This window comes from Durio zibethinus, chromosome 14 (assembly GCF_047325235.1).
Source record: "Durio zibethinus cultivar Kanyao isolate XHJ-2024 chromosome 14, ASM4732523v1, whole genome shotgun sequence".
NCBI lineage: Eukaryota > Viridiplantae > Streptophyta > Magnoliopsida > Malvales > Malvaceae > Durio > Durio zibethinus.
In genome coordinates, this window is record NC_143175.1 from 18,243,282 (window position 1) to 18,256,035 (window position 12,754).

The following is a 12,754-nucleotide window of genomic DNA, read 5'->3' on the forward strand; positions in this document are numbered from 1 at the left end:
TATACTGATTGTATCTTTGTCAATGTATCTTTTACCAGTGGTCAATGCTTGTTGGTATAGCCTTGTGTGCTTTTTCTTTTATTGACGATCTATCCGTGATGATTGTTAATATAACCTGAAATATTCCAACAGTAAAGTGCGTTGGTATAAATTTTAAGGTGTCAATAAAAAATTTTCTTTTGAATTATATTTTCAATTATTAATATTAATTTATTTATAATCATAATATGATATGGTTTCATATAAAATAAAAATACACAAAAAATAAAAGATATTTAATAATATTTGAAATAAAACAACAACCAAATTGTTTTATAATCTGCAAACTTAAAATAAGTCAAGAACTAATGTCATTAAACCATTTAGAAAAAAAAAAAAGAACATTAAATGTCTATGATTGAATGTCTACAAATATAGTGCTCGAAAGATAATTCCCCAAACTAAGTGGTCCCATCATAAATTTCTACAAAAAAGCATCTATGCAGTATAAAATACACAATTAAATAATTAAGTTAAAAGCAAAAAAATTAGTGTAATTCTAAAAATGATTTGTACAAAAAACCAATACAAGTATGATTTGATTGAATGTCTACAAATACAGTGCTCGAAAAATAACTCCCCAAAGTAAGTGATCCCATCATAAATTTCTACAGAGAAGCATCTATATAGCATAAAATACACAATTAAATAATTAAGTTAAAAGCAAAAAGAATTAGTGTAATTTTAAAAATGATTTGTACAAAAAACCAGTACAAGTATGATTTGTATTTTGCTTAAAATCCATCCAGGTCCATTATGATAACAACCATTTCTAATTTCTTATTTATATTTGTTTTTTTTTTCTATTTTTACATCTAACAAAGCCACATGAGATGAGCAAACATATGACCTCGTATATAAAAACACTATTAATAACTGGTAAAGATCATTAAACCAAATTGCATCGTATAAAAAACATGAGAACAATACAATGAATAGCAACAATTACATACACATGAGAAGCATAAAGCAATGAATTAAATTTTATTGTATTATTCTTGCATTTACCCTTACATACACATGAGAAATATAATGCAATGAATTAAATTATGTATATTGTTTTTACAACAATAATCACTTTATCTCTACTTGTTTGGATACACACCCACACTACAATTGTAACAAGCACAAGATATTTGATACACGTATAAACGTACCCTCTTATAGTACATATAAAAAATATTTTGCATATGCAATCCTTGATAGAAAAACAATTTCTCTGGCTAGTAATAGAAGAAAAAACTATGTTGCCTAGTGACTAAAAAATAAATTAACCCTAAACAAACATAGATTTTGGTTCATATCCATTCATAATAGTTTGTTAGCATACAATTACAACAATGACAGACTTTCACAATTATATAATTCAAAACCTAGATTCAAACATTGATTTTGACATTTTATCTAGGAAACAAGAATCAAGTAAAACATTTCTACATATATATCAGGTGACAATAAGTTTACCATTTTAATTTTGATTAGGTTGATGAGTTGAATTTGAAGATCGATAGTTTTCCTGTGTGATTTTTGAAGCACTACTAGCATTAGAAGCTTAAAAATAATTCAAAATAAATTTGAATAAGGTTCATGATTCATGATTAAGATGACAAGTTACATATATATAAACTAAAATAGATGTTATATATACCTCTCTATTCATCATGTGAGTAATAGTATTCAAGACATTTATATTCTCATTTGAAAATTGTCTTTGAAATAATGATAAGACGATATTTAAAGTTTCTTTTAAATCTTTAATTTTAACCGTCAACTTTTATACTTCTTCCTTATACTGTACAAATTTAGAAAATAAAGGACTAAATTGTTTAAATAAAGTAAACACAGTACTTTTACAATGAACATGCCATTTTTTTTCCTTTAACTTTTGAATAGTTCTATGAACTCCCTTTAAAATTCTGAGCACTAGTTTCATTCAAACTTTTTTTAATGAATTCCTAAAATTGTAAACAAATATTTTAGTACAAATAAACCAAACATAAGTAAAAGCAAGTATAAACTAAATCAAATACCACAATTTTAACTGCCTTGTCATTCATAATACTTTCATCTTTACATGTATGAGAAAGTATATACACTTCAATATGTGATAGTGAAATTCCATTAGCTTCTTGTTTCTACAAATGTATAAGATTAATTATTGTAATGACAAAACTATACATATAAAAAGTAAACTTCATATTCATTTAACTGAGTACCACAAAGAAAATTTATATATGTACCAAAGTTTGAATGATCTTCGAGAATGATTTTGTTTCTGTGCAATAAAGCTCATCTAATTTTGAACAGTTTGTTTTGTTTGTCTCACTTCATTTTTTTAAACAAATGAACAAAAAAAGATGCATTATAATAGCTCATTATTATATCATAGTGCTAAAACAAAGTAAATACTATTTAGATTTCAATTCAGTCTTTCATTGCCTTCATTTAGCATCGATGTTTTTTATTGCCAAACCTTTAATTTTTTGAATTTTTTCTTCATCAACACACTTATCAAAATCAAACGTATGAAATTTGAACTTTGACTAAAACTTTAAAAAATAATTAAAAATAAAATATTAATATATCTAATGAATTGATACTAAAAGATTATTGTCATGGCATTAACTAGCAAGTAAAATATTAACGTATTGATACCTCTAATGTTTTTCATATTTTTTTTATCACTTAACATTTCATGCCAATTTATATAACTAATTGGTGCAAAGCTAGGCATTCTCACCTTGCTACCAATTAATCGAGTTAAAGAGCAATATTTTTCACTAATAAGTACAACATCATCATTGACTTTAATAATAGCACATTCATTTTCTTTCAAATCCTAAAGATTAGCCATATGTGTAGGACCTCGAGCTTTTTATGTTGAGCATTTCCTACATAAAAAAATTACATGCAAAAATAATAATTAAATTCATTAAAAAATTTTAAGTGTACAATAATTTAACACATAAAGATTTGTACTAACAGAATATAATGTTTCTATACCTGAATTATGTTTCACTTGTTCATCTTGATTTTTATTATTTGTAAATTGAGAAATTGGTTCTTAAAATTCTTGTGAAGGCTTATATTGTGAAGACTGGTTTTCAAGGCACATGTTCTTCAAATTATGCTTGCAATTGAGAACTAGAGACATGATTTGCCCTAGTGATATTTAATCGTTTACACTTTGCCATCTTAAGTCTAATAATACACCAAATTTAGTAAGTACAATATAAAAGAGAACTTGATTACAGCAAATCATATTAAGAATTAAGTACAATTTAATAAACAACTGGATCACACATAAAACTAAATGATTTAAGCTGGTAACACAAAAACAAAGTAATAGTAAACTATATCTTACATTGCAAAACCTTTACATAAAGCTAAACTATTACATAGAATTAAAAATGTCCTCCCCATTATGTTTATATATGGGATCTTCTTTTACATGCTCATTTTTCATCTTTGATGTGACTTTCACTCCTTCATCGTCAACATCACTTCTAACCTAATTTGAAGCACTATGTGTGTCATCAAATTTCATATGAATTTTTCCATTCTCTTGGTCTCTATATAAAGATAATCCATCACCTATATCAAATATATCTTTAAGTTTTGCATGCTTGACAAGAACCCAACCATTATGTTTTTCATCATTAAAATAAAAAACTTTTTAGCTTGTGATGTTAAGACAAAAGGATCATGAACCAAATTAGTTCCATTATAAGCTAATGTGAAAAATTCACAAGAGTGAAATCAAACTTATCTTTCTTGCAACATCTATTTATATCAATCTAATCATATTTAAATAACACAACCTTAAATTTACCAATATAATTCAATTGAATAATGCCTTTTAAAATCCCATAATAGTTAACTTCCCCCTCAATAGGCTGCATATCTCTTGTACTGGCATAACTCATCATCTTAGTTGTTAAAATCCCATTGTTTTAAGTTTTCAAGTATTTCTCACATGCCTTGGTATGAAATTTAAAACTATTAATGATATAATCAATGTATTTTCTAACAGTATCTGTTGGACCAAGAGCAAGCTATTTAAGTTGGTCTATGATGTTTGCATGTTTTTGTTGATCCAAATTGGCAACCTAAGCAATTTCATAATTGCTTAAAATAATTATCTAACTATAGAAACTTTGATCATATACTCTAAACCATGATGTATGACTTACATAATCATGAAACCAATCATGAAAAATTTTACTTTACAATTTTTGTATCTCATATGACATAAGCCAAAGAGACCAATTACGTATCTTAATAACTTGCTCATGTTTCTTACATGAAAAAAATTTCTTGGAAGACTGTACAGTATATTATAAAAAAAAATTATCAACTATAATATGTATATGGATATGTGTTATTACTTTATAAAAGGAGCAACCTCATCAGAATTAAATAGCACATATCAATGTGCTTCAACCAAAGTTTTCTTATCAAGTATAATGTATAAGACCCTTTTATGCTTGTTAACATTAAAACTTTTATGTTTTTTCCTTCTCAACGATCTCTTTATAGTAGAAAGAATAGATACATCTTTTTTTACAAAAAGATTTTGATCTTTATTTCAGATGAGTCGATTAAAAGTAATCTCTATCCCATTAAAATATCTTGAACAAAAAGTTATGTATTCATTTGTTATGTAGCTTTTTGCAATTGAACTTTCAGGATAAGCTCTATTGTGCACATATGATTTAAGAGTAAGATAAAACCTATTTAAATAAAAGTTCAATTAAAAATATCATTAGCATATATACTAGTTGAAATTTAGTATAAAAATCTATAACACTCTAAGATATACCTCTCAATAAGATACATCCACCAATATATGACTAGACGGGCAATTTTGCTTCATTTGCTAAATGGATAACTAAATATACCATTATTGTGAAAAAATATGGAGGAAAAATCTTCTCCATTTCACATAGAATTAATGCAACCCGAGACTCAAAATAATTTAAGCTCATGCTCTTGGAAACTTTAAAACAAAGTTTTTTAAAGAAGGTACATAATTTAATAAGAATCGAGCATATTTTATTAGGTAAAGACCATCATATTGCTACGAGAAAAAATTCTTGCATTAAAAGATTACAATCATAACGTTTGAGCCTTATTAGCTTTTGTTGTTTAAGTTGCATACAACCCAAGATATTAGAAAAGTATTCATCCAAATTTTTCATTTCCTTGAGAATCTTTAAAAAAAAAAAATTTTTTTCGTTTAAGCTCATTTGATATGAGCTTGAGACAAATATTGGGTGTTAGTGCCAAGATGAGTCTTTGGATGAATAACACCTCTTACACATTTTTGTACAAGGTCAAGTCATGCTTTGTAGTTATCCTTTAGCTTCTCTTCTTACCCAATCAATATACCAAGAATGTTATCACAAATATTCTTTTCTATATGCATCACATCAAGATTGTGACATAATAGAAGATATTCCCAATAAGGTAATATGAACAAAATACTCTTCTTTTTTCATGGCCCATCTTCATTACCATTCCATTATTTCAATCGTCTCAACTCTTCACTTTTAGATAATGGTGAAAGAGCATTTCTAAATTCTTGAGTCCCATTAAATGAGTTTTTATCATTCCAAAACCTATAATTAGGTTGTAACCACCTACGATAGCACATGTAATAATATTTTTTGCCATGTTATAATCACTTAGATACAGTATCAAATCCATAACAAGAACATGCATACTCTCCCCTAGTACTCCATCTAGAAAAATTGGCATCTACAAGGAAGTCATTAATGGTCCAAAATTATGCTAAGTGCAATTGAAAGTTTTGATTTTTTAAGGCATCAAAAGTCCGAACACCTACTTTCAAAAATTTTTACAACTCTTCTATCAAAGGTTGCAAGTAGATGGCTATATTATTTTCAGGACCTTTTGGACCAAGAATAAGTAGGGATAGAATAAATTTTGGTTGTTTCATGCACATCCATAAAGGTAAGTCATAAGGTATCAATATAATAGGTCAAGTGCTATGTGTCATACTTATAGTTTTGAAATGGTTAAAACCATCAAAAGAAAATCCCAAGCAAACATTATAAGGGTCAAATGAAAACTCATGATATCGAGAATCTAATTCTTTCCAAGCTGGAGAATTGTAGGATGTTTTAGACATCCATCCTTAATACGTTCATGTTCATGCCAGGTCATCAATGGAACAGTCTTTAAAAACATGAATAACCTTTGAAGTCTCAAAATTAGAGGAAACCAATGCAAAATCTTTGTATTTTTTTTCTTTTTTTCTGACACTGTATGTTTATGATCACTTTTTACATCATTTAACATCTTTTTTCACCTAGAAGCCCTACATTTTGAACACATTTCTTCATTTATCTTATTCTTTCAAAACAATATACAATTATTGAGGCAAGCATGAATTTTTTCATATCCCAAACTTACGATAGAAATCATCTTTTTTAATTCATGATATGACCTCGGCAATGTATTACCCTTTAGTAGAGCAAGTTTCAATAACTTTAATAATGTATTGAAAGATTTATTTGTTTAGCCATTAAAATACTTAATGTGGCATAAATAAATTACAAAAGAGAACTTTATGAAGTTTTTGCAATTTGGATGTAGTTTCTCCTCCGCATCTTTAAGTACACCATAAAACTTGTCACTATTAATTCTATGACTATAATGTTGCTCTCCACCGGTATCTACAATTTGTATGTTAACCACATGAACATTCATACCTCTTTAAGCCATCATATCATGTAATAAATCTTGAATGTTATGACCTAACTCTCTTTTTTCCTCATTAGTTGTTCTAGTAGATAAACATGCATCCAAGGCCTTTCTATGAAATATCCATTGAATATATCCTTTGAGAAAACCATCACATATTATATAATCAAATGTATCTCTTTTACATACACGCTTTATATATGTTGACACATTTAACATAAGGACACCAAAATTTTTCATCCTTAGATGATCTTGTAAAGGCAAAGTCTAAAAAACTAGTAACCTCTTTATGTTTTTTTCATTGGCTCTTGATATGATATTTATCCATGTCTTATCCATAGAATGTAGAATGATTTGTCCTAATAATAAAATTATATTTAATTACCTCACATTTTATGTACATATAAAAAAAAGAACAAAAATAATAATGTGACTTGATATAGTAACAATATAAATAACTAAAAATTTTAATTTAAATAACTCAATGTATCATTTTTTAAAAAAACTTAAAAATTGAAATAAACTTGACAGTAGCAATCAAATTTATCTAAAGAAAAACTCTTTTATGTCCTAATAGATAAGACACAACCATGAAAGAAAAACTCTTAAAAGATACTAATAAGCGATGGAATTGAAGTAACATGTGGTTTAAACAAACTTTTAGCTAATCTAAGAAAAGTCTAATGATTGAAGCAAAAGGCTTTATAACAAATAGCTTTCATGACTTGAATCTAAGGATTGTCAGTTAAAAGGGCTATGATAGAAACAAATGTGATTTTCATGATGAAGAATCATAAAATATAATAATATACAGCAAGAAAACTCACCCTTTAGAAGCAACCAAGGACTAAAGGTGGAAAGGGACTTCTTACTGTATCAACGAATATGGTAACAACAGAGCTGAAGAAGGGGATCATGAGTTGTAATGGTGGCTGTAAAGATAAAGAGAAAAAAGATGGTCTTTTAAAAAAAATGTAACTTATTTCAAAATGAAACGGTAGCCATCCTTATCCAATAGTAAAATATCCTACCATAATACAATTAAATGTCACCAAAATTTAAGGAGATGAGCTAAACAAAGACAAAGAATAAGCAAGCATTTATTTAGACCAATAAGACAATTTGCAGGCTAAGTAGAAACTTGTAACAAAATGGTGCAGTTTGTAACAAGTAAAAATCTGTTAGCATTGAAACATTGGAACTTTCAATCTCTAAAGCTTAATTCAAAAGGTTACTTTCTCCTTTGTCAAATATTATTGTGCAGTTTGTTATTTGCTACTCCTCTTCTGCATCTATCGTTCAATATTGTCAAATCTCTCATAACACAACAGTTACTGGGAAATTGATGATAGTTTTGAAATCCATCCAATTCTTACATGTTTGGAAAAGAATCCATAAACCTTATTCCAACTGTGAGCAACCTAATCTTGTTTGTTCTCTTATTATTTTTATTTTGAGCGCTTAAAATTACAGCTAAAAATGTAAACAACCTATAATTTACTAGAGGCAAAATGAAGTCAAACCTGTAAACTAGTCAGAAAAAAATGCAACCGCAAACCTTTCGAACTTGTCTGACTAAAAACTCAAATGCAAAAGTCAAATCCAACAAAAATTCAAATCCTAAATAACCCAAATAAAAAAAACTTAACTTGAAAACAATTCAAAGTCAGAACTTAATCCAAACTAACAAGAAATAATAAAATGATAACATTTTTCATAAAATCTAAAAAATTCTAACTGGCTTGATCTTAAACCTGACAAAAAAAAAACTAAACACGATACAGTCCAAACTCGAAACCCAAAATAATTTAAACCCAAACTTATCCAATTACCACTTCTAAAAATTACTAGCTCCTTCTTCCGTCTGTTGGCAATTGTTATACAATGAAAACCTGATTTTGCATGGTTTAGAAATATCTTAAGTTTCTGTCAGAAAAGCTCATAGTAAAAATTATCAGTAATGCCATTTGGCATCCATAAGTTTAATTTAACCAACCACTCATACAAAGTATCAAGAACAAACTATATTTCTAATGCCAAACTCTTCAGCTTAAATAATAAACAAGGAGAAAAAAAATGAAGACACCCAAAAATTGGAAAGAATATTGGAAAATAATTACAACAATCAAATGAAAGGCATGCATGCAAGCTCAGCACTTTTACTTTCAATTTGGTTCTTCCCTCCAAAACAAGTATTCTTGGTGAAGGTCGCTATAATAACCCCTCTTTTAAGGTATCTTACATTTAATTTTAGGCTTCTATAACAAAAGCTACTTTCGAATTTTCATCTTTTGGTGACAGTAAGTGCTTAGCAAGTGCTTCTCTTGTATTATAATTTTTTCAATAAATACATGAGAAATGGTATTAATAGTAAAATCTCATTTTTCCTTAATTAGATCAATATTCATATGTATAATTAATTAAAAATGATGTGTGCAACTATGCATATATAACTAATTAAATATAAAGCATTAATAGTAAAATCTCATTTTTCCTTAATTAGATCAATATTCATATGTATAATTAATTAAAAATGATGTGTGCAACTATGCATAAATAACTAATTAAATATAAATATACCTAACCATATAAATATTCATATCTAATTAAAAATGGTGCGTGCAATTATGTATATATAACTAATTAAATATAAATATACCTAACCATATAAATATTCATATGTATAACTAATTAAAAATGGTGTGTGCAATTGTGTGTATATAACTAATTAAATATTCATATATATAACTAATTAAAAATGTATAAATATACTTATAAATATACCTAATCATATAAATATATTCATATGCATAACTAATTAAAAATGTACACACACATAAATATACCTAACCATATCAATATTCATATGTATAACTAATTAAAAATAGTGTGTGCAACCATGTATATATAACTAATTAAAAATGCTGTGTGTAACTGTGTATATACCATATCATTATTCATATGTATAACTAATTAAAAATAGTGTGTGCAACTATGTATATATAACTAATTAAAAATTGTGTGTGTGACTGTGTATATACCAAACCCTATAAATATTCATATTTATAACCACATCTAATTTCACAACAAAAATGGTGGATGCCATCCAAATTTATAACAAGACAGGTTTTGATTATTAAGCAAATTAGACTATTTATCGTTTTTAAGGTAATGATATGTTGGCTCCAAATAAATTAAACAAATTAGACTCAGTTTGCTTACTAAAATAATTTGCTTACTAAAACAAATTAAACAAAAAATTTTACAACAAGATAGATTTTGATTGTAAAAAACATGGAAATAGGTAATCAGCAATACAAGTTAGGTGATTTTTCAGTCTCATCCAAATTTATGAAAGATGCAGATCATAGTAATTTTCACATGTCTTGTTACATTGACTTAAGACTCATTTTAAAAATTGCCAAGCAACTAATCTTCAAGACAAAAAAAGACAAATTAAAATGTTAGAAATTAATAAAAAAAACTCATAAATGGTAGGAAAATATTATTCTTCTCTAAATAATTAAAGTTTTAGATTACCAGCATAGCAAGCAGTCTCCAACTCCTTACTTTCAACATATATTATGCACTTATAGTAGCATTTTAATTGTAAAAGCATTTATCCAATCGATAACCCAAAACAGAACATTGATTTCATTTACACTAATCACTTCACAGAAGTGAATCATGTATCTAATGTCCCTCTCACTTTTGTAGGTATACAAATATAATTCTACATTGCTATATAATGTGAAAGAGAAATAATGATTTGATAATGTTCACATTCTAATTACAAAGTGTATCAATAAAAGAAAAAAGCTATAAAATGCCAATAAAAGGAAATTTTATTTATGCTTTTTAGTGGTTACTATTTACAGAGGAATGGACAGTAGAGGAAATGGACAATAAAGTGGGAATGGGAATTCAAGGAAGGAACATAAAAAATTACTAGAAATTTGCAAAGGCTCAATAAAATAAAAAAGCTATAAAATACCAATAAAAAAAAACCAGTCACCAAACATAATTCTAAGTCTAAATAAAAAATCCTCGTTTGACTATATTAGGGCAAGCCAATCAAAATTTGGACACTCAACTTCTGATACTACAAGCAATATTCCAACAAGAACTGAAATTCCAAGGCAGACCCTAAAATGTCATTAGAGTCAAAAATTTTATTCCTATCAACCAATAGTACCTATAAGCTATAAATGAGATTAAAGGACTAACAAAACAATCTCTTAATAAAAGAAAATATCTCGCTCAAAATTGAAAAATTATAACGCAATTGCCTAAACCTTAAATCTATTACAATGAAAAGAGCCATTGGTGAGAATCAATGGCATGCTCAATGACACAAAATTGAATGTAGAAAATGAAAAATATCTTAGAGAGTGACAAGAGTCTTGATGCTTCAACTTTGATTGAACTATAAAACAAAATGGGTACTGATAGGTTTAAGTTTATAGAGTCAGTGAGAGGTGGAGAAAGTTAGTGAGAGGTAGATATTAGGCCATGAGTACCGATGGATTTAAGTATATAGAGTCGGTGGGAGGTGAAGATAAAGAAATTGAATTAAAAAAGCTGATGGGATTTAATTTCATAAACCTAATTTTTTTCCCAAATAAAAGCTAGTAATTTTTTTTTGTTTTGGCCCTATACTAATAGTTACAATAATAACCGTCTCGTCAATATATAATATATTTATACTGACGGATAGTCATATACCGTTAGAAAAAGTTTATTTATACCAACGATTAAATAAAATATTAGTATAAGTATAGTATATTCTAACGATATTAAAAATTTATCAGTAAAAATCTCTTTTACTAATGTAATTTGACCGTCAGTATAACCAAGCATTAGTATACGAAAAATTTTTTATAATGAGTAATGCATATTATAAATATGATGTTGAAAGTGTATGAAAGTTAGTTATTATAAACACATCAACTCAAAACAAATTTCAATAATAATTTCTATATTTCTTAACCTTAATATACAATTTTAATCTAAAAATATTTTCATTATTTATTAAATAAAATTTTTAGATTTTAAATGTTAAATAACAATAACATATATACATAAAAATAATTCTCAATATTTAATAATAAAAGTATTATTTGATATAAAAATAGCTTTACTAATTTTTAACTCGTTAACAAAAATATTATTTGATATTAAATAATTTTTAATTTAAAAATATCAAATATATATTATAGATTTATTGTATATAAGTTTTAATCTAATATCCATAATGATCATTTTCTATTCTCATTACACTTTATCTCACTGCTACTGTTGCTTTTGCATTTAAACATATACCTTACCACTGACTTTAATCTCATCATTATAGTACCTAACCTCACTGCCACTCTAGTTTTCAATTTCACCAAAACTAATCTCATTGTCTATCTAAATTTCACCAAAACTAATCTCATTGTCTATCTAAATGAACACTAAGATTAAGATGAATCTATTGAAATGTGCCTTCGGTGTCTCAACAAAAGCAAACTTGATTTTTTTTTTTTTTTTTGTTAATTGGTAATTGGTCAAGCTTAAAAAGAGAGTACCTTTTTCATTTTCAATCAAAATCGAGGTGAATAAGTGCTTTGAGTTGCTCCATCATCAACCACTAGTAATGGTTTCTTCAATTCTAATGGGAATCTTTATTAAACTCACCTCCACCATCACATTTGTATCTAAATACATATTTTTATCATTGATTTTAATCATTAAAATAACTAATCTCACTACCATCTCTATTTTTAATTTCACTAAAATTAATTTCACTAATTATTCAAATGAACTCTAAGAAAACTCTTTGCTTTTGAGAGGCAATGAAGATTCAGAAAGAAATTTCTTTTGTTATCGGGTTGGGTCAAATCTTTCTTATAAGTGTGAATTTCCAAGCGGCAATGGCTACACAATAAAAAAAAATTAGCATTAGGAGTCATACTTAAACAAACCTTCATCTTTATCTTTTCCA

At 26.9% G+C, this 12,754-nt stretch overlaps 1 pseudogene across 1 annotated transcript in view; it reads left to right on the forward strand.

Annotated features, from left to right (window-relative positions):
• The window catches only part of LOC111294374 (dirigent protein 25-like), a 36,012-nt pseudogene that overhangs the window by 19,445 nt on the left and 3,813 nt on the right, over positions 1–12,754 (forward strand). The window lies entirely within an intron of this gene.